Source organism: Carcharodon carcharias, chromosome 6 (assembly GCF_017639515.1).
Source record: "Carcharodon carcharias isolate sCarCar2 chromosome 6, sCarCar2.pri, whole genome shotgun sequence".
NCBI classification, from domain to species: Eukaryota; Metazoa; Chordata; class Chondrichthyes; order Lamniformes; family Lamnidae; genus Carcharodon; species Carcharodon carcharias.
Window position 1 is genome coordinate 143071730 of NC_054472.1, and position 22993 is coordinate 143094722.

General features: G+C 43.9%; 1 protein-coding gene across 4 annotated transcripts in view; it reads right to left on the minus strand.

Moving 5' to 3' along the window:
* cables1 (Cdk5 and Abl enzyme substrate 1) overlaps window positions 1–22993 on the minus strand; it is a 197659-nt gene that overhangs the window by 150141 nt on the left and 24525 nt on the right. Inside the window, exon 2 of one of the 4 annotated variants that reach the window (XM_041190412.1) lies at window positions 3108–3161. The exons of the other annotated variants lie outside the window; for them this stretch is intronic. The gene's annotated coding sequence lies outside the window, so the exon portion shown is untranslated. The remainder of the gene's footprint in view (window positions 1–3107; window positions 3162–22993) is intronic. 4 annotated transcript variants of the gene reach the window in all.

A 22993-nucleotide genomic window follows, 5' to 3' on the forward strand; every position in this document is an offset into this window, starting at 1 on the left:
AGGTTAAGCATCCTTTAGGGACATTAATCTAATAACATACTACCTTGTACTGAGATTAGACACTTGCAGGCTTCCTTGATATCCTGAGTCAACTAAAGCACAGTCATAAAGGCACTACAATATTCCTGAGGTCACACTTGTGACAAAAAAGTCAAGGAAGGACTACAGCAGAAAGGCATCAACAGTGGGGAAACAAAACAGCATGCACTGAATAGTTCAGGCTTACTCTTGGAGAAATCATTTATAGCAGGTACAAACAGACTATTGTCCTGCAATACAATTTGTTTAAAGGCTCATATTGTATTTGATTAAAGACTACGAACATAAGAAATGGTCCTGTGAGCCTACCCTGCCATTCAATATGATCATGGCTAATCTTCTGCCTCAACTCCCCAAACCTTCCCCATAGCCCTTAATTCTGTAGTATCCAAAAATTTATCGACCCTGTCTTGAATAAGCCCAACCATTGAGGATGCACAGCAATCTGGGTAGAGAATTCCAAGGATTCATAACCCTCAAGTAAAGAAACTTTTCCTCGGCTCAGTCTCAAATGGCTGACACTTTATTACGAGACTGTGACCCTGTTCTAGATTCCCCAGTCGGATGAAATATTTTCTCAGCATCTACTCTGTCAAGTCCCTTAAGAATTTTACACATTTCAATTGGATCAGCTCTCATTCTTTAAAACTCCAGAAAATATAGGCCTAGTCTACTCAATGAGACAATCCCCTCATCCCAGGAACTAGTCTAATGAAGCTTTGTTGCACTGCCTCTAGGTCAAGTATGTCCTTCCTTAGATAAGGAGACCAAAACTGCACATAGTACTCCAGGTGTAGCCTCATCAATGCCCTGTACAATGGTGTGCTCTGAAACTCCAATCCCTTTGTAACAAAAGGTAAACACTCACCTCCAACTGCTTGCTGTACTTGCATGTTAACTTCCTGTGATCTGTGTAGAAAGCCACCCAGTTCCCTCCGAATGCAAGCATTTCCCTATCTATTACCATTCAAAAAAAATATACAGCTATATTTTTCTTATTAGTCAAGCTGCACAGTGTGTATTTTGCATCAATCAAGATCTCTGTCCCACTTCACAGCTTTCTGAGCACACAGGCAACAGATCTGTAGCAAATCCAATCTGAAATCAATGAGCACTTAAGAGATGTACGGGATAATCAAAGGCAGCCTGCATGGATTTTTTTTTTAATAAAGTGATTGCTTATATTGATGAAGGGTATGCAGTGATGTGGATTATCAGAAGGCATTTGACAAAGTATCTCAAAGGAGGCTTGCTAGAAAGTTTCAGGCATGTGATAGAGGAGAAAATGGGCAAGAAGGTGGTTGACAAACAGGAAATAAAAGGATGGGAATGGACTGGACTGGAAAGTGGTTGGAAGTAATGTCCCACAGAGTGAATGCTTGGAAAGAGCTTGGGCATTCCTCTGGGTGGGTGCCAGGTGATGCAGTTTAAAGTGGCCTGAGGCAGGCTGAAGCCGGAGATTCTTCCACAGTGATATGGGAACTTGCCAGCCTTGATTCACTGAGTTGCTCTCCCACTTCCTCCTGCAACTATGGCATGGTCAGCACTGGAGGAACATTGGGCATGCAGAGTTTCAGCACAACTGGGGAGATCATAGTTTGCACATTCCCGAGGCCAAATCAATAGAATAACTTCATTTGGGTGAGCACAGGTGGAGGGGAGTAGGGAAACTACTGCCAGGGAAGTTCTCACCTGGGAGGGTAGGACCAGCTTTGAATGGCAACTCAAATGGATAACACCCATGAAGAGCTGGTGAGAGTCAAATGTTAAATCCTCGGATTTGTTTTCAGCCAAAATAAAAATCACATAGACTCAGAAATATGACTGCCAGCTCTTTGAGCAAAAAAAAGGGCAATGTGGCATGTGTTGTGCCCATGTTTAATCTGCACCACCTTCCATAATGGTTAGGGCACCTGCCTGAAACTGGCTTTAGGCCCATTTCCTTTGCAAATGGGGGAACGCCAGTTTCCGTTTGACAGCCTCAAAGCAGTCAAACCAGTGGTGCTTTAAAATCTGCTTTTTGGCTTGTAATTTTTCATCTTTTCAAGTAAAAGGTCCATCTGTCCACCTTCTGGAATAAAGGGAAAATGAGGTTATAGAATCTAATTCAAACAACAAAGGATTTCATTGTTACAAAGCTTGGGCCACTGTGTATAACCAGATATTTCGCAGGAAAGGTGAACTCATGAATATAAGAGACATGAGGCCCATTTATAGGAGACCTCAGTGACACTGTGATTTGTAACAAAGATACACAAGAGCAAGGGGAGAGGACAAGGCAACAGGATTGATTTTAGATTCTCCAAGCAAAGACCTGAAGAGCTTAGTCAGTGCCAGAAGTGCCCATTGACCCATCTCCATTTGTTCAGTCATGTGTTAAAAATACTGCCTTTTTGTTGTTTGATGGTGCTGAAAACAATTTATTACTTAAAAATGTGATACCCTCCCTTATAAATGCACTGGCTTGTGTGTAACGAACCATAAAAACCAGGAAAGTCCCAAGTTAATTCCCTCATCCTTATGGGATCCAATAATCTCAAACTAGGTAGCAGTCCTTGGTTAATGGGAACATAACCAATTCTGACCACAGCACAATGGCATCTTTTGAATTGTATGTTTACGTGTGTATATGTGTGTGTCTGTATACGTGTGTGTGTGTGCGTGTGCGCATATGTGTTCGTGCTTTGCACAGGCTTCAGCCTGAAACAAGCCGGTGCCTGGACTGCCCATGAGAAGGTGGTTTACAAAAGTGGAATAGGAACGGGATGCTATGTACAGCCGTGTGATTTCCAAGGCTATACCATCCTGTTTCCACTGGGTGGGAGTCCTCAAAATCAAGGCTGTTTCCTCCAGAAGAGTTAGATCAAAGCTGGGAAAGAGAGACAATCATGGCCACATTTAATGTATTTTGCATGTTTTGACCATAACAGTGCTAAGTATTCCAAACGCTTTTCAGAGTTAAAACTGCAAGTGTCTGCAATACAGAACGTATTTAACATGTGTGCTTGGCAATCAAAAGTTACCACGGCAAGTGTAGCTTCAGCTGCAAGTGCTTGTATTACACTGACCTGCTGGCCTGATTCCATTATTCTCATTACTGTCTGCAGTTAAACAAAGAAAATCTGAATAAAATAAAACAGAAGAATTGAATAAAACGCCACTGGTCCTCTTTTTGAGATATTTACTATGTTCATGAATTTTGATTGTCATGAACAAATGTTTATAGAATTAATATTTAATCATTTTCTAAAGGGTGCAATTGCCAATATATAAATTATTCATTATCCACATGTGCTAGGTGCAATCAACAAATGCAGACAATAATAACTCTCTTATTTAGCTGCTTGAAATAAATGATCACTTTCCCTTTTCATATTTCCCTCTAGTTACCACTACTTAGTAGTGACAAATTAAAATGCTCTGGGCTTCTTTATAGATAGATATTCTGTGATCCTGTCAGCAGGTGTAGATTCAGTGAGGTGCAACAAGAGTGCCACTATGTCACTGAATGCAATACTAGCTTAGTGTCCCAAGTGATAGCTGATGAAATCCATCACTTTAGGTTCAGAATCCAGCACTCTCAGTGAATCAGTGGGTGACTGCAGGTTATGTCAAGCAAGCCTCATAACCAATACTATTTGGGCTTCTTCCACGGGCAGTTAGCTGAGAAACAAGTTGGACGCTAAAGTGAAGGTTAATGAGGACATTTGCTTCATTTATCTGAAGTGCTGATAACTACAGCAAAACAATTTGCAATCAGCTTGTCACTCACAGCACCTTGCGGCCTAAGCAGTTTTGTTCAACTGGTGGAATAGGACCCATCTGACTTCTTCAGCCACTGCCAATAACACGTTATGATCAAGGGACATGAGGCCTGCTTGTGGGGGATGGGGAGCGCTCATTCTTGCCTTTCCTGTCTTTGCTCACTCACCCTTGGCTGATAAATGTCAAAAGATTTCTCAACTGTTGCAGGCAGGCAGTCTGCAATGATCAGCATCCCCCTAAAACCTTGAAATATTTTTCATCCCATTTCAAAATCCCCAGATATTAAAGACAGCCAAAGGATTCGTCTAGCACAAATGTTAAACATAATTTTTGTACACAGGATGGGTAGAATCAACATGCATGAATACCAGTATGGCATATTTGACAGGTACTAAGATCATTCCGATTATGTTCAGGCTCTGTATTCACATTAGCTGCAAGCAGCTGAAAAGGCACTAATAGAACAGAAAGTTAATTCTTCAGCTTGTTCCAGACTTGACTCCAAAAGCTACAGAAAAGATGCTTTTAGATGGGCTACGAAATTCAAGTGCCACTAGGTTTGAAGTAAACTTGTAAGCTAGTGCTTAATGATATTTTAAAGACCTCACTGTGACAATTCTTTCTTCATAAGTCAGATTTTTCTCCAACCAATTTTCTGTCAGTTTGCTTCTCTTTCAAAGGCACTGCTGTGGTACAGTTCTGGGAGGCTTCAATTATCCTCCCAATACCTTGTCTGACCACCCATTATTCAAAAATTCATATTCACCAAAATGACAGAGAGTGTCAACAAGTTATTCAACCACAGGGATTTCACAGGAAACTCCAAGTCTGTCCTCAACTGACATCCACACACAAGGTCAGGGGCACGAATCTTAGTTTCTCTTCCCTTCAGTAGCTGAGGGGCACAAAAGTTATCTGCAGAATGCCATTCATCATTTAGATGAGATCAGCAAATTCAGCATAGATCAAGGTTCAAAGTATAAAATTATGCAGATTATGATCAAGAGGACAGAGTGCCAGTAAACCAGTAGGGACACATACCTATATTACATATACTGCTGGTAGACTGGAGGCACATCGAGGTTATCAAGGGAAATGCACAGTGTGAACACAACTATTTGTTATATTATATACATATAGCTTGTGTTTAGCATATCTGTCACACTCCAGGCATTACATGAATGTAAAAAAATTTAAACAGTCATTTCACAATAGTTCATCTGCCCAACAAACCAATAAAATTTCCAAGCATTATTCTGATTGACTCCAGAGGTTTACCGGCTGCTGCAATTACCAGTATTGTGCCAATTTATACCACTTGCCCAAAGGGATAATTGAAGGGCCGAGGCCCGTTTGGTAGCTAAACATCATTACAGTGCTTCAGATCCCAGGCTGCCCATCAGCAATGCAGCAGGTCAGCTAAATGACACATATTCTCCCCTTCTGCTGCTGTTGGCAAACATAAACACAAGGCAGCAACTGCAAAATAGGTCTCCGCAGAGGGACTGAGATCAAATCTGGATGGATTGATCTGGAGCCAAATTAGATTTTTCTGGTATCCTGCATTCTGGCCCATTTCAAACCACATTGCCATTCTTTGTTAATTGTAAGATATCAGTCCATTCAAATTGTGTGCTTACATTTAGTGAAAACTTCCTCTGCTTTTAACTGGCATCATTGCAATCTACAATGAATCAAAACTGTTTAGATTAGAGTCACATGTATTGACTATGTGCAGTAACCCTTACTAACTGCCATGATGCTATTGTGATCCAAAATTTAAATCCTATTTTGTGCTTTGATTCAATTCAAAGATATTAAACATATTAATCCTATTCAATGTTTTTTCCTGATCATTTCATCTTGATCATTTTATTTTCTTAGAGATGAGATGAAACTTCAGCGATGGGACAGTTTAGTTTCTAAAGCAAATGATGGTACTCAGTGATTACAGCATGCATGACCTGAGACAAGGATCAGTTTTCATTTGGAAACAGACATCTCTGCTTTACAAACTCTTCCCTTGCTCAGCTTCTGAATGGTTGGATATGCTGTTGCCCAGTTTGCACTGCTACAGAAAGTAAAAATGGCACAGTTTATCCTTAATATGCTGTCAATCAGAGAGGGTGAGGTGAAATTCTTCTTCACAAAAGATGACAGGAATGTCTGTTTATGTTTATGAAGCCAACAACAAGCTAATGAAACTACACTTTCAGGGAAAGCACGTTCAAAAGACGTTCCTGTGGCTTTTGTTGCTGGACCATTAGTTATGTATAAAAAAAGGCATTCTCCACTTTCTGTTCAGTCAGCACATAGGTACGTACAGAACTGTAAAAAAGAATGAGGTCCAGCGAGTCTGACCCAAAAATTAATAACCACAAATCACCACTCCCTCAAATATTTTACCAATTCTTACTTAAATTTTTACACCACCTCTTCATGGGTAGCTTATTCCACCTGTTTGCTGCCCTCCTCCAAACATGTTCACTTCCAAATATATTCAGAGCTATCTGCTGAGCACCTGTCTGCTGCACAACACCATTGAGCTCTCGAAGCAACTGCACTGTCAGAGAAATTCTTATCACTTCATTGCCCGCTCACCCAAGAAAATGAAACTGTGCACAATATTTTACATTACTTCTCCTGGCAACCCCTTTTTGACATAATCGGCCGAGAGCAGACGCGAGTAGGTCAAGGTAATCTGCATTCCTCGTCATCTGAGATGGAAGATTTTGCTGAGAGGGATTTTATTCAACACTGCCAGCAAGGACCTGAGGAAATCCAGTTCAAACGCAAGCATCACTACTCAAATAATCTGAGTTATCATGTTACTTTAGGACCATCCTCTATAATATTCTTTCAAGCAGGTGGTAGTCAAGTGAAAATCTAGTAATTGGATTCGATAGTTTATACAATATGTACATGGTGTTGAGTTTTGGGGTACCTTGGGAAGAATACACTTACTGAACATAATCCACCAAAGATGGTGTCTGAGATAATGGTGTCTGAGTTGTGATGAGACTGCACAAACTTTAGTTGTATTCTCTTCAGAGGTGAGGGATTATCTGACTCGTGCCAAAATAATAAAGGAATTGACAGGACCGTTCTCTCCAACAGGGAATTCAGATTAAGGGGCCTAATTTAAAAATAAATTGGTTAAAAAGACTGCAGCAAAAACGTCTTCTCTCAAAAGGATTGAAAGAAACCACAGATGCAAAATCAAATGAGAGAAAAAAAAACAGGGTTTTTGGATCTTTAGTAAAATAAAAATCCATGGCTTTTCCATAGCCAAATTGAAACATTTCATGACCGTTATTGCTTTCAAATACATTACGAACTCCGGTATGTGGAGCATTACACAAACACTGGAATCTTGCATTGCGTGTCAGTCATCCAATAACCTCAATTTCTCACAAGATTATCTTGCTTTGTGGAATTTTTGTGTTAAGTGCTTATGGGGTCACCAGTCTATTTACCTGTACTGGATTCCACACTTGCAAAGCAAAGCAAATGATTATGGAGAGGGGGAAGTAGATGTCAAAAAAACATTGGAACAGGTTGGAATTCTGCCTCAAGTCAGAAAGGGCTCATCCCTGTCTTTATAAAATTCAATAGCTTTTCAACAACTGGACCTTTCTTTGGAAATTTCCAGGCTGGAAAAGTCATTTGCAAATTCCATGACTTTTCCTGATTTCCCTTACCCATGGGAACGCTGAAAAAGATTCTTGCATTTATAAAGCGCTTTTCATGGCCATCAGACGTGGCAAGCACTCTAGAGCCAATGAAGCACTTTTTGAAGTGTAGTCACTGTTGGAATGTAGGAAACGTGGCAGCCAATTTGCTCACAGAGAACTCCCACAATGCAATAATGGAGATTGACATAGCGGTATTGTCCTCCCTCGTATATTCCAAAGACCCAGGGTAATGCTCTGGAGACCCAGGTTTGAATCCCACCATGGCAGATGGTGAAATTTGAATCTGAAATTACTGATGACCATGACCATGAAACCAGTGCTGATTGTCAGAAAAATCCATCTGGTTCACTAATGCCCTTTAGGAAATGAAATCTGCTGTCCTTACCTAGTCTGGCCTACATGTGATTCCAGACCCATAGCCCAAACTGTAGCGTAAAATTCCAAAAGTAACAATTTTAGTCCACATGTCTATAGTATTCCCTTGGTGCACTGTTCACAGAATCACACAGTGCAGAAGAAGCCCTTCGGCCCATCGAGTTTACACCAACACGTGAAAAACACCTGACCTACCTACCTAATCCCATTTACCAGCACTTGGTCCATAGTCTTGAATGTTATGACGTGCCAGGGGCTCATCCAGGTACTTTTTAAAGGATTTGAGGCAACCCGCCTCCACCAACCTCCCAGGCAGCGCATTCCAGACTGTCCAATAGGAATTGCTGACTAGCCTCCAGTGTAGTTACAGTGACTCGTTTTAGCCACATGTATAATTTTAGCAGACAATGCAGACAAAGTAAACGTGTGTGTTTACTGAACAATCATCCAGTGCCACTCAGTGAGAAACTTTGCAGTCTTTCTCTTTCACCAAAGCTTGGAGTACTGGAATGAATTTATTAGACACAGCACTGTTTTGATTTCATCAGACTAATTGGAAAGAATGCTCAGTGAGACTCGCCCAAGATCAGCCCAAGCTCTCCCTTTTGAACATGGCTTGATAATGCTTTGCCAGGACACGTTGAAGCTGCTCTTTATTGACTGGCCTGCCGGTGCCCACGATGCCTGCCCAAGGCTACGGTCGGGATGCCTGAACCATTTTCAAGTTGCAGCCTCATTTCAATTTCACCAGCAAGTAGCAGGCACCAGGCAGGAACTCCACTGCCACTCGGCAGTTTGGTCTGGCCTCTGCATGGCATGTAATCTTCGTGGTGGTGGTGGGTACACTGGGGGTGAGAATAGATCAGGTAGGAGGCAGCACAAAGATTAGGCCCAGCAGCAGCCCGTAAGATAGACCAAATGAACACGTGGCTGGAGAGATGGTGTAGCCGGGAGGGATTCAGATTCTTGAGGCACTGGGACCGGTTCTGGGGAAGGTGCACAAACCGGACAGGCTGCATCCAGGCAGAGTTGGGACCAGTGTCCTTGCAGGGGGTTTTTGCTAGTTCTGTTGGGGAATATTTAAACTAGTGTGGCAGGGGGATGGGGTCCCAGGAGTAGGATCAGATAGGTCAGATACAGATCAGAAAAATGGAGGTAGAACTTTAGCTAGGGATGTTGTGATAGACATGGAGTTACAGGAGAAGCAAAGTTTACAAAGTGTCCAGCAAGGGAAATTGACAGGGTTAAACTGTTTATACTTCAATGCAAGGAGTATTACAAACAAGGTGGATGAGTTAAGGGCACAGGTAGACACATGGCAGCAAGGTGTCATTGCTATAACGGATACCTGGCTAAAGGAGGGACAAAACTGGCAGCTTAATATCCCTGGTTATAGAGTCTTCAGACACAATAGAGTAGGAGATAAAAAAAGGAGGGGTGGGGGGGCGTAGCACTTATGGTTAAAGAATCAATTCCAGTTGTGAGAAGGGATGATATACTAAATGGGTCAACAAATGAGGCTTTATGGATTGAGCTTAGAAATAAAAAAGAGGCAGTCACACTACTGGGAGTATACTACAGACCCCCAAATAGTGAAAGGGAGATAGAAGAACAAATATGTAGATAAATTTCTGCTTGTAAGAATAATAATAGTAGGCAATAATAGTAGGAGACTTCAACTATCCTAATATCAACTGGGATTCAAACAATATAAGGGGCACTGAGGGAGAAAAATTCATGCAGTGTGTCCAGGAAAATTTTTTCAACCAATTAGTGACAAACCCAACGAGAGGAGATACAATTCTAGACCTAGTCTTGGGGAACGAAGAAGGGCAAGTGGGTGAAGTGACAGTTGACGACCATATCGAGGACAGTGATCACAATTCAGTTAGATTTAGCATTACCATGGAAAAGGACAGAGATAAGGCAGAGGTAAAAGTCTTGAACAGCGGGAAGGCAAGTTTTTCAGAAGTGAGAAGGGACTTCGCTGAGGTGGACTGGACAGCAATGCTGGGGGATAAAACAGTGGAAAACCAATGGGAAGCACTAAAAACGAGATCCTAATTATACAAAGTAGACATGTCCCCTACAAAAATAAGAGTGGTACAGCCAAATCTAGACCCCCCTGGTTGTCTAGAGGAATACAGGGGAAGATCAAACAGAAAAAGAAAGCGCACGATAGGCACAAAGAACTAGGCACTGCAGATAGTCTAGACAAATATAGGAAGATCAGGGACGAAGTAAAAAAGGAAATAAGGAAATTAAAGAGACAGTATGAAAAAAGATTAGCAAGTAAAGTTAAAGATAACCCAAAGATGTTTTACCAATACATTAACACTAAAAGGTTAATTCAGGAAAAAGTGGGACCTATCAGAGATGAAGATGGAAACTTGTGTGTAGAAGCAGAGGCTGTGGGAAGGGTTTTGAATGAATATTTTGTCTCCGTGTTTACAAAGGAAAGAGAGGATGTAGATACAGTAGTCCAGGAGGATCACTGCGAGATATTGGACGGGATAGTCATAAAGAGAGAGGAATTACTCGAAGGGTTGAACTCCTTGAAAGTTGATAAGTCACCAGGGCTAGATGGATTGTTTCTGAGGCTGCTGAAGGAAGTCAGGGAGGAGATAGCAGATGCTCTGAGAGTGATTTTCCAATCTTCACTAGACACAGGGGAGGTACCGGAGGACTGGAGAAATGCAAACGTAGTTCCATTGTTTAAAAAGGGATCAAAGGAAATGGCAAACAATTATAGGCCTGTAAGTATTACATCAATGGTGAGCAAATTAGTAGAATCAATCCTGAGAGATAGGATTAACTGTCATGGACTAGTCAGGGATGGTCGGCATGGATTTGTTAAAGGTAGGTTTTGCCTCACAAATTTGATTGAATTCTTTGAGGAAGTGACGAGAATGGTTGATGAAGGTAGTGCAGTGGATGTTGTGTGCATGGATTTTAGCAAGGCATTTGACAAGGTCTCACATGGCAGATTGGGCAGGAAAGTAAAAGCCCATGGGATTCAGAGTAATGTGGCAAACTGGATAAAGGGTTGGCTTTGTAACAGGAAACAAAGGGTAATGGTCGATGGATGCCCTTGCGAATGGAAAGTTGTCTCAAGTGGTGTTCCACAGAGCTCGGTGTTGGGACCCTTACTGTTTGTGTTATATATTAATGATTTGGACGTGAACGTGGGGGGCACAATTGGGAAATTTGCAGATGACACAAAGATTGGCTGAGTAATGGATAGTGTAGAGGAAAGCCATAATCTCCAAAACGATATAGATGGGTTGGTGGAGTGGGCGGTAAAATGGCAGATGGAGTTTAACATGGAGAAGTGTGAGGTCATACATTTAGGGAGGTCAAACAGTTACAGGGATTACACAATAAATGGGAATATACTAAGAGGGGTAGATGAAGTGAGAGATCTTGGCTTACAAGTACACAGGTCCCTGAACGCAGCAGTTCAAGTAGACAAGGTTGTAAAGAAGGCATATGGAATGCTCTCCTTCATTGACAGAGGTATAGAATATAAAAGTAAGGATATAACATTGGAATTGCATCAAATACTAGTGAGGCCACAACTGGAGTATTGTGTGCAGTTCTAGTCACCACATTACAGGAAGGACATAAGAGCTCAGGAGAGTGCAGAGGAGGTTTACAAGAATGTTGCCAGGGTTAGAAAAGTGTAGCTACGAGGAGAGATTGGATAGGTTGGGGTTATTTTCCTTCCAACAAAGGAGGCTGAGAGGTGACTTGATTGAGGTGTACAAAATTATGAGGGGAATAGATAGAGTGGACAGGATAAAATTGTTTCCCTTGGTGGAGAGTTCTAGAACCAGGGGACATAGATTCAAGATAAGTGGCAGAAGGTGTAGGGGTGACACGAGGAAGAACTTTTTTTACACAAAGGGTAGTGCCCAAATTGGTGGTAGAGGCAGAAACTCTAAACTCTTTTAAAAAGTACCTGGATCTGCACCTTAAGTGCTGTAAGCTGCAGGGCTATGGGCTGGGTGCAGGAAGGTGGGATTAGAAAGGGCACCTGGGTGTCCTTGGGCTGGCATGGACAAGATAAAACAAAAAAACGCATTTTTTCCCAAGTGGCCGACAGCTTATTTAAGTACCTCTGTTTAGACTGCTGGAAAAACTAAGACCAGTGTGAACTTTGCATGCTTCACTCATTTTATTATGAAAATTGCAATCATATTTAAACAGCCTTGTGTCTACCCTGGGCTACATGCCCATTTAAATACTCGCTAGTGAATGGATCAGGCAAACAAATGTGTGTGCAAAGTCCCAAACAGATTTTCTTCAAACATAAGAAATTGGAGGAGTAGATCAAACGGCCCCTCAAGCCTGTCTGCTATTCAGTAAGAAACTGCCTGATCTTCTGCCTCACCTCCACTTTCCAACCAACTCCCCATACCGCTTGATTCTCTGAGACCAAAATCTATCTCAGCCGTGAATATACTCAACAATGAAGCATCCACAACCCTTTGGGACAGCGAATTTCAAAGATTCACAACCGTCTGAGTGAAGAAATTTCTCCTCATTTCAGTCTTAAACAATCAGCCCCTTACCCCGAGGCTGTGCCCCTGTGCTCTAGATTCCCCAGCCAGGAAAGGCAATCTGATTATTGCCCCTGTTATTCAGGTGAGAAACAGGGGCTGTAGGTTGAAAATTCCCCCCAGGGTATCCTGGAGATGTTATACCTGACATTTCAGGTACCAGTAGTTTAGATATGCATGCCTGATATTTAGTGTAGCGTGTTTACACATATCTGACATTGATTATAATGCCTTCTGGATACAAGCATGCTTGATACAAGCATAAGGATACTAGATGCCATACTTTACCCCCCTCAATACAGGAATACTCAGCAAGCACAAAATTGTCCAAATTAGTCATGTATTTATCGAATGTGGGACTATAATTAAGTTGGTCACTTAGCATGCCTGTTGATTTGCAGTTCCAAACCTCAAATGGTAGTCACAATTGAAGTCAGCACACTACATGAATGCTCACTTTCATGGGTTCCAACGTATGACTATGTTCCATTGTTGGAGGAGGCAAGGAACACTCTTCACAGTGGCACTGTATGTAGCAACATCTTTTATGAGCTCAAGCCCAGACTCTCAACACTGTATTGAACACATCTCTATTAGAGTTCAAGCACCATCTCAGCAGTTTTGGTCCTGACTATATTTCTGCCTTGTCCCCGATTTAAATATAGCACTTCTGCCTCCAAGACACAAAGCGAGAACACAATCTAGAATGACACTATATTTTGGATAAGGCATTAAATTTGAGGACTTTGTCAGGTGGGGGTAAAAAACCTATTCAAAGAAAAATTGGAGAGTTTCCCTGAAGTCTTGCCCAACATTTACCCTTCAACCAAAATCACCAAAAGAAAATGGCCACTTTGCATCTGTTTTTGACTTTCTAACCTTCTAATCTCCCAAAAGTGCAAGCAGGAAGTGCACTGCACAATCTATTGGATGAAGACAGACAAGAAGTGTTTACCATTACCAAGGAGAAGGTACTAGGAAAACTGAAAGGTCTGAAGGTGGATAAATCACCTGGACCAGATGGATTACACCCCAGAGTTCTGAAGGAGATAGCTGAAGACATAGTGGAGGCGTTAGTGGTGATCTTTCAGGAATCACTCAAGTCAGGGAGGGTCCCAGAGGACTGGAAAATCTCTAATGTAACCCCCCTGTTTAAGAAGGGAGTGAGGCAAAAAGACGGGAAATTACAGGCCAATTAGCCTGACCTCAGTCGTTGGTAAGATTTTAGAGTCCATTATTAAGGATGAGATTTCAGAATACTTGGAAGCGCATGATAAAATAGGGCAAATTCAGCATGGTTTCATCAAGGGGAGGTCATGCCTGACAAATCTGTTAGAATTCTTTTATGAGGTAACGAGTAGGGTAGACAAAGGAGAGCCAATGGATGTTATCTACTTGGACTTCCAGAAGGCCTTTGACAAGGTGCCACACAGGAGGCTGCTCAGTAAGATAAGAGCCCATGGTGTTAGAGGCAAGGTACTAGCATGGATAGAAGATTGGCTGTCTGGCAGGAGGCAGAGAGTGGGGATAAGGGGGTCCTTCTCAGGATGGCGGCCGGTGACTAGTGGAGTTCCGCAGGGGTCAGTGTTGGGACCACAACTTTTCACTTTATCCATTAATGATCTAGATGAAGGAACTGAGGGCATCCTGGCTAAGTTTGCAGGTGATACAAAGATAGGTGGAAGGGCAGGTAGTATTGAGGAGGCGCGAAGGCTGCAGAAGGATTTGGACAGGTTCGGAGAATGGGCAAAGGAGTGGCAGATGGAATACAATGTAGGGAAGTGTGAGGTTATGCACTTTGGTAGGAAGAATAGAGGCATAGACTATTTTCTAAATAGGGAGAGAATTCAGAAATCTGGAGTGCAAAGGGACTTGGAAGTCCTAGTCCAGGATTCTCTTAAGGTTAACTTGCAGGTTGAGTCGGTAGTTAGGAAGGCAAAGGCAATATTGGCATTTATTTCGAGAGGACTAGAATATAAAAGCAGGGATGTGCTGCTGAGGCTTTATAAGGCTCTGATCAGACCACATTTAGAATATTGTGAGCAATTTTGGGCCCCGTATCTCAGGAAGGATGTGTTGGCCCTGGAGAGGGTCCAGAGGAAGTTCACGAGAATGATCCCAGGAACGGAAGTCTTAACATATGAGGAACGTTTGACTCTTGGTCTATACTTGATGGAGTTTAGAAGGATGAGGGGGGATCTGATTGAAACTTACAGAATACTGAAAGGCCTGGATACAGTGGATGTGGGGAAGATGTTTCCATTAGTAGGAGAGACTAGGACCCGAGGGCACAGCCTCAGAGTAAAGGGAAGACCTTTTAGTACAGAGATGAGGAGAAACTTCTTTAGCCAGAGAGTGGTGAATCTATGGAATTCATTGTCACAGAAGGCTGCGGAGGCCAGGTCATTGAGTGTATTACGACCGAGATAGATAGGTTCTTGATTGGTAAGGGGATCAAAGGTTACGGGGAGAAGGCGGGAGAATGGGGTTGAGAAACTTAATAGTCATGATTGAATGGTAGAGCAGACTCGATGGGCCGAATAGCCTAATTTCTGCTCCTATGTCTTATGGTCTCATGGTCTTAAGTGTCCTTTATCCAGACCTGAAGCCAGCATTAAGCCTCATATTTGCATATGCAAAAGGTTTAACACCTGCTTGAAGTCCCAGCTGCAGGACTGGCTTATCCTGAAAGAGCTGGTATTCATCAATGGTTGCCTTCAGGTGACATTAGCCCAGCAGAATGCCTACAAAAAAAGCTAAGTTACCTAACTGTGAAAAGCAGGCGACTCCTCCTGACCTTACATTAAACCACGCTCCTGATCACATTCTCCAAACAACACCAAAACCCCTCCATCCTACCCCCTATCTCTAGCCACCTGAGCCCCAATCCCTATCTTCCAGCCTGAGGATGCTCAAGCCCAACCCTCAGCACATGGTTCCATACTGGCAGATGACATGGCCACCTGTCATGGCCCTCACCCCCCAACACCAAAATCTCTCCATCAAGTTTTGAGGACTTTGCTGTGAATGGCTTTCAGATGCTCTGAGCGTGTGTGAAAAGTACCAGGTAAATGCAAGTTCTTTCTTCATGCGTCACTCTGCTTAAACCATGTATGCAGAGATGTTTGTGAGAAAACTTAACAATTTCCTTCTATGTAGCAGTGTGTACTGCCAGTAAGTGGACCTAATGGAAATACAGTGCTGCAAAACAATATCTGATGAATACTAGCATCTCACAGAGTCATTATGGCACAGAATGCAGCCATTTGGCTCATCAGGTCCATGCCAGCTCTATGTAGAGCAATCTGGTTAGTTCCATTTCTTAATGGCCTAAAGCAATTGAGAGGCACTGGGACGTTGTTCTCTAGACATTTTGAATGTGCTATCGTGGCATGGTGAACTAACTTTAGGTGTGATATTATTATGTAACATTATATATATCTATATATATATATATATATATATATATATATCCTATAATGGAATACAGCACAGACCTGACACCCCACTCTGTTACATTTATTCTACTGCATGTTCTCTCTACTGAAGAGTAGTTCCTTTTCTTCAATCAGTACATCAAGGGAAAGGTGATGCCACTCCATCCAACTTGGGCATTTCACCTAGCTACGAAAATTTTGCTGACAATTTTTTAAAAGACAACTTATCAGCACCTCCTTTCTCAGTTTCTCCTTTTAATAGAGCCTATAGGAGCAAATAAGCAGAGGTTTACCACAATGACACAGGCACAATGTCTCAAATCCAGCTATCCAAAAACCAGAAATGTCCAAACACTGGACATTTTTCTCTGGGGTGCTGCTCTCGGAATGGAGTCAGTGCAGGAATGAAGAGGCCATTCGCAGGCTCAGCCCAGAGGATGGGAGCAGCGAGAGTTCTGCAAACACAGGACCTGAGGTCATTGCAGCACCTTCAAGATCTGCCTATTCTCTGGGCACAAAGCTGCCTGTTCCACCAGAGAGGACATTCCATTCCAACATTCCCAGCCGCTTTCAGCTAAGAGCATCAGAAATCAGCTGTTTCTCTCTGTTCCCCCTTATTGCAGGCCACACAAATGCTCTTTTCCTGCAGGAATCACTCCACTGCAAGATTAATAGATTTTTAAAAAATCAAACTTTAAAATCTTCAATGTACCTGCCAATAATGGTTATGAGGGCTTGCAGCATTCAAGCACTCCCCATCATCTGATCTACAACCCTAGATGGACTCAGCAAAGGGTTCTATGCAACACACGAAAAGAACAGGCGAGAGAGGGCAGCCCTGCCTGACTCCAGATTTAATAGGAAAGCTATCTGATTCCCACCCATTGATTGAGACTGCACTAGTGATGTTAGTGTAGAGCAGTTGGATCCAATTGTGAGTTCCCTCCCCAAACCCCATTTTGGAGAGCACATCCACCATGTCGGTGTGCGATATTCTGTCAAAGGCCTTCTCCTGATCCAGGCTGATGAGGCAGGTATCCACACCCCTGTCCTGTACAAAGGCAGTCGTATCCCTGAGCAGCACGAGGCTGTCAGAGTCTTCCTGCCCGGCACAGTGCAGGTCTGGTCAGGGTGAATCACTAATTCCAGAGCGGATTTGACCCGATTGGCGATGACCTTGGACAGAATCTTATAGTCCACATTCAACAGTGAAATGGGTCACCAATTTCTAATTTCATCCCTTTCCCCCTTGTGCTTGTAGATGAGAGTGATAATGCCTTTCCTCATGGATTCTGACATACTGCCGGCCAGGAGCATACTCTCGTACACTTCTAGCAGGTCTGGGCTGATCCAGTCCCACAGAGCCGAATACAACTCTGCCGGCAAGCCGTCGCTTCCGGGAGTCTTACTCTTCTCGAAGGACTCAAGGGCCTTAGTCAGTTCATCTGGAGTTAGCGCTTTGTCCAGACTCTCCCGTGTACTGTCGTCTAAGACCTCCGTGATAGAGGACAGGAAGGACTGGGAGGCCGTGCTGTGTGTGGGCTTCACGTCATACAATCCGGCATAGAAGGATTTGCTGATCCTCAGAATGTCAGCTTGCAATGACTTAACTGAGCCATCTTCTTCCTTCAGGCTGCTGATCACAGAGCTCTCTCTGTGTACCTTTTGGAAGAAGAAACGTGAGCACGTCTCGTCCTGCTCCATGGAGCGGACTCTGGAATGGAAGATGATCTTGGAGGCCTCCGAGGCAAAGAGCGAGGCTTGCTGGCTCTTCAGCTCTTGGAGTTCGTCCTTGACATCGACCCCCATCGACTGCAGCCGGAGCAGATTCTGCATGTTTTTCTGGAGTCGGGACATTTCCCTCCGTTCCTTTCTAGCTTTCTGGGTGCCTTTGAGGACAAAAAACCTCTTGATGTTTCCCTTGATCGCTTCCCACCAGTGTGTCAGGGACTCAAAGTGGGGTTTCATGGTTCTCCAACCTTTGTAATCCCTCTTGAGCTCCTCAATGTTCTCTGGGGTCAGCAGTTGCACGTTTAGCTTCCATGCCCCCCTGCCAACCCTCTGGTCTTCCTCTAAGTGACAGTCAGCCAGTAGGAGGCAGTGGTCAGAGAAGAACACTGGCTTGACGTCGGTGGATCTGACTGTGAATGCACGGGACACAAACAGGAAATCTATCCTGGAACAGACGGACCCGTCAGGCCGCGACCAGGTGTATCTACGCTGCGCTCCGTCTGCAGGGTTGCTGTTTCCATCAGGGATCTGGATGTAGCAACCAACCTACTGTCAGCCCTGCCGGATCGTCCAGCCGCATCGATGATGCAGTTGAAGTCACTGCCCAGAATGACCAGCCTGGAGGTCGCCAGCAGCAGTGGGAGCTGCTGAAAAACCTCCAGCCGCTCAGCCCCTTGTGACGGGGCGTACACATTAATTAACCGGAGTGGAGCATTCTTGTACATTACGTCTGCTACGAGGAGGCGCCCGCCCACCACCTCCTTAACCTGGGAGACGGTGAAGTTGCCTCCCTGCAGCAGAATACCCAGGCCGGAGGAACGAGAGTTGTTTCCTCCCGACCAGATCGATGACCCATGGGACCACCATCATGACCATTGCTTGTAGGAGCTGAGGTGCGGTATCGCACACTCCTGCAGAAACAACAGGTCAGCTTTGACCTTGGCAAGGTAATCCAAAGTCGCAACACATCGCATAGTAGATTTAATGCTATGCACATTTATTGATACAATCTTTACACCCATTTTAAAGCAGTTAGTCGCTTACCAAACCTGTTGTCTCTGAGAGTTCCTTCATGCCCGTGGTGTGCTCAAATTGCTTCACTTGGGATGGGCTGAGGAAAGCGTCCTGAACCTCCCCATTGGAGATGTTCTGCTCGGGTGGCATCTGGGGGTCCGTGCAGAGAGCGGGGTTTGAAATGTCCTCTGTTGGAGAAGCTTCTCCAATCCTCTCCCCCTCTGGGGCGTTGCTGCTCCCAGCTTCCCGGAGCTGGGGTGCGCTGAGCGCCTCACTGTTCCCAGATTCCTGGGGTTGTGGTACACTGGCCTCTTCGGGTTGTGGGCAAAGTTGGGGTGCGCTGGTCTCTTCATTGTCTCCAATGTTCTGGAGCTCGGGTGTCTCGTCCTCCAACTCCCTAGCATATTGCCGCTTCTTCTGTTGGCGCCAGCCCTGGCCCTTCTTCGTCCGAAGAGCTGCTGCTCTTGTTATCCGTGTCGGATAGGAGACGCCTCTTGCCTGGGAAGTGGCTTGGTTTCTTTTTAGCCCCTTCTTCCTTTTGGCTCTCTTCACCAGCTGCCACTCCCCCTGCTGCTTTCCCACTGCTGCCTCCTCCTCCTCCGTTGATTCGCTCTCCTGAGGAGTGGGAGGTTCAGGGGGCAGTGCTGTTGATTGGCCGTCTGTTGCCCCAATCTTTTCCTCCACCTCGTCTCTCTCTGTGTCCTCCTTTGTCCCGATGTTTTCCCTGGGGGCCTTGGTGGTTGGAGTGACACGAGGCATTTCTTCTGCTTCCCCCTCGTTGGCTTTAGTTGCCTGTGCACAAGTACAGCAACGTTTGGGGCAGGTCTTGTAGAGGTGACTTGCCTCGCCACACAGGTTGCAGCACTTAGCCTGTGTACAGTCTTTTGTCTGGTGCCCTTCCTGTTTGCAGTTCTTGCAGAGGACGGTGCTGCAGTTGGCCGCCACATGACCAGACTTGCCGCATGAGCGACAAAGTTTGGGTTGCCCAGCGTAGACAAGGTACCCACGGCTTCCCCCGATAGCGAATCTGGAAGGGGGGTGGAAAACGGCTCCCTTACTGTCGGTCTTGAGCATGACCTTAACCTGGCGTTTACATGTCCAGATCCCCAAATCATCTCTAACCGCAGTGCAGCTCCCAACCTTATCGAAGCACCTGGTAAGGAAGGTGAGCACGTCAGCGACAGGGACGAAGCGGTTGTAAAGGTGCACCGTCGCAACCCGGTCTCGTTGCAGTGGCAGAGCAAAGAGCGGCTCCGCTGTCAGGATCTTCATTTCTGGCAGGTCTTTCTTTTCCTCAAACACCTTCAGGAGTTTGACACAAGCTGCCACTTGCTTGAAAGTCACATCAAAAAAATCCAGCGCTGGGGAAATCCTGTAGGCAGTAGATCTCCGCAGCCTCGAGACCACACAGCTTGAACAGGATCCTCTTGGTGAAGAAGGTCCTATCCATTCCTGTTCCTTGCTCGCTGCCCTTCACCATAACTTGGATGGTGTTAGGTACCCCATGGTAAGGGGTTCGACTGGTTATAGCCATTGCTCTTTCCCTGGCAGAAACGTGATGAAGGTCTCTCCCCTGCCAGGTAAGTGTGCTGCAGCTTTCTGTAGCCTTTCTCCATTTAAATAATATTCAGCTCCTCTGTTCTTCCTGCCAAAATGTATAACCTCATATTTTCCCACATTATATTCCATCTGCCAAGTTTTTGCCCACTCACTTAACTTGTCTATATCCCTCTGTAGACTCTTTGCCCTGAATTTTCCCGTTGGTGATTTGGGGGCGGGGCCCGCTCAACGACAGGAAAATGACACCGGGATGATGTCGGGAGAAACCCCCGACATCATCCCGGTCCATTTAAATATTGATGAAGTTGGGTGGACAGTGAAATCAGCTGTCTGCCCGCCGACCGGTCAATGGCCAATTAAGGCCATTGACAGGATAATTAAGGTAGTTAAAGGCCCTGCCTGTCCAAGCTTAAGGTTGGCAGGCAGGCCATGAGCCCCAGTGGGCAATAGAAAAGACATAAAACCTCATCCACTGGCGGCATGAGGTTTCATGTCCGCTTTAAAAATGTTTGATAAATTTTATGTCATATTTATTAACATATCTCATCTCGTGTGACGTTACCACATGATCAGGACATGTTAATAATTTTTTTATTTTTCTATTTTTTAAGTTTGTAAACCTTTCAGCGCTCTCACTGAGACAGCACTTAGTCTAGGAGATGTGCGCTCTTTTGCGCTCATGCATGAAAGAGTGCACTTTGACAGCTGGGGAATCCCTCCCCATCCCCTCCTCCCTCCGCACAGGAAGCACATAGCGCTTCCCATCGGGCACGCCGCTGGGCAGGCCTTAATTAGCCCGCCCACTTAAAATGGCGGCGGGGCCCGCTTCGGTGGTGGAGTTTGGTTGTCCGCCCGCCACCGAGCCGGTGGGGCCAGCCCACCAACCTAGGGCAAAATTCTGCCCTTTGTGTCATCCTCACCACTTGCCTCCCTGCCTATTTTTACGTTATCCACAAACTTGGCAATAGTACGTTCCTTCCTCATCCAAATCACTAATATATATTGTAAATAATTGTGGCCCCAGCACTGATCCCTGTGGCACTCCACTAGTTAGAGGTTGCTATCCTGTAAATGCCCCCCATATCCCAACTCTCTGTCTGATATTAATTAGTCAATTCTCTATCCATGCTAATACACTACTCCCAACACCTTGTGCTCTTAACTTATTAAGCAACCTTATGAGAGGTACCTTATTGAATGCCTTTTGGAAATCCAAATATATTATATCTACTGGTTCCCCTTTACTTATCCTGCTTGTTATCTCCTTAAATAATTCTAATAAATTTCTTAGACATGATTCCACACCTCCCCCCCACCCACCCCATGAAACCATGCTGACTCAGCATGCATTTCTAAATGCTCTGCTATTACATCCTTTATAATAGACTCTAACATTTTCCCAATGATGGATGTTAAGCTAACTGGCCGATAGTTACCTGTTTTTATCTCCCTTTTTGAATAAGGGTGTTACATTGGCAGTTTTCCAATATTTTGGGACTTTTCCAGAATCTAAGGATTCTTGGAAGATTACTACTAGTGCATACACTATTTCTGTAGCTACTTCCTTTAATACCGTAGGATGCAACCCATCAGGTCCAGGGGACTTATATTGGCTTTTAGCCCCATTAGTTTTCCTAGTACTTTTTCTCTAGTGATAGTTATTGAATTTATTTCCTCATCTACCACCCCTTCCCTTTTTGCCTTTTGATTATTTAGTATTTTTGGAATGCTATTAGTGTCTTCTACCGTGAAGACTGATGCAAAGTATTTATTCAACTCCTCTGCCATTTCCTGGTTCCCCATTATTTCCCCACCCTCGTTCTCTAAGGGCCTATGTTCACTTTGGTCTCTCTCTTCCTTTTCATATATTTAAAGAGACTCTTACTGTCCATTTTTATATTACTTGCTAGTTTATCCTCAAAGTTTATTTTCTCCCTCTTAAATATTTTATTGGTCATCTTTCGTTGGTTTTTAAAACTCTCTCAATCCTCTGGCTTACTACTAATCTTTGCCACATTGTATGTTTTTTCTTTCAATTTGATACTATCCTTAAGTTCCTTGGTTAACCATGGTTGATTTATCCCCCTCCTAGAATCCTTCTTCCTCACAATCTTTGTTGTGAGTCATGAATTATTTTCTTAAACGTCTACTAATGTTCATCAACCGTCCTTTCTGCTAAACTCTATTCCCAGTCCACTCCAACCAACCCTGTCCTCATTCCTTTGTAATTACCCTTGTTTAAGTTTAGCACGGTTGTTTCCAACCCAAGTTTCTCACTCTCAAACTGAATGTTAAATTCAACCATGTTATGGTCACTGTTTCCTAGGGGATCTTTTACTCAGATTATTTATTAAACTTGCCTCAATACACATTACCAGATTCAAAATAGCCTGATCCTTGGCTGGACCCACAACATATTGTTCTAGGAAACTGCCCCAAATACACTCTATGAATTCTTGCTTGTGGCTACCTCTGCCAATTTGATTTTCCCAATCTACATGAAGATTGAAATCACCCATGATTAACGTATTGCCTTTTTGTCTGTTCTGTCAATCATTAGCATGAGCATTGCAAAATTCCCTGCACATTTAATAGGTCGTCTCAACCAGTGAACAATATCAACAGAGGGTAAAAATGAAACACTAATCACACTGCAATCCATCATAGCTAAGCCTGAACGTCCACCTGTATGTATCTAGGAGATAAGTTAAATTGAAGGATAAGAGCACAGATCAGCCCTTTAATACACCAGCTATCTTTAATTATTTGATATAATAATACAGGCAAAGTCCATTTTCATTGGTCCCCTAGTGAA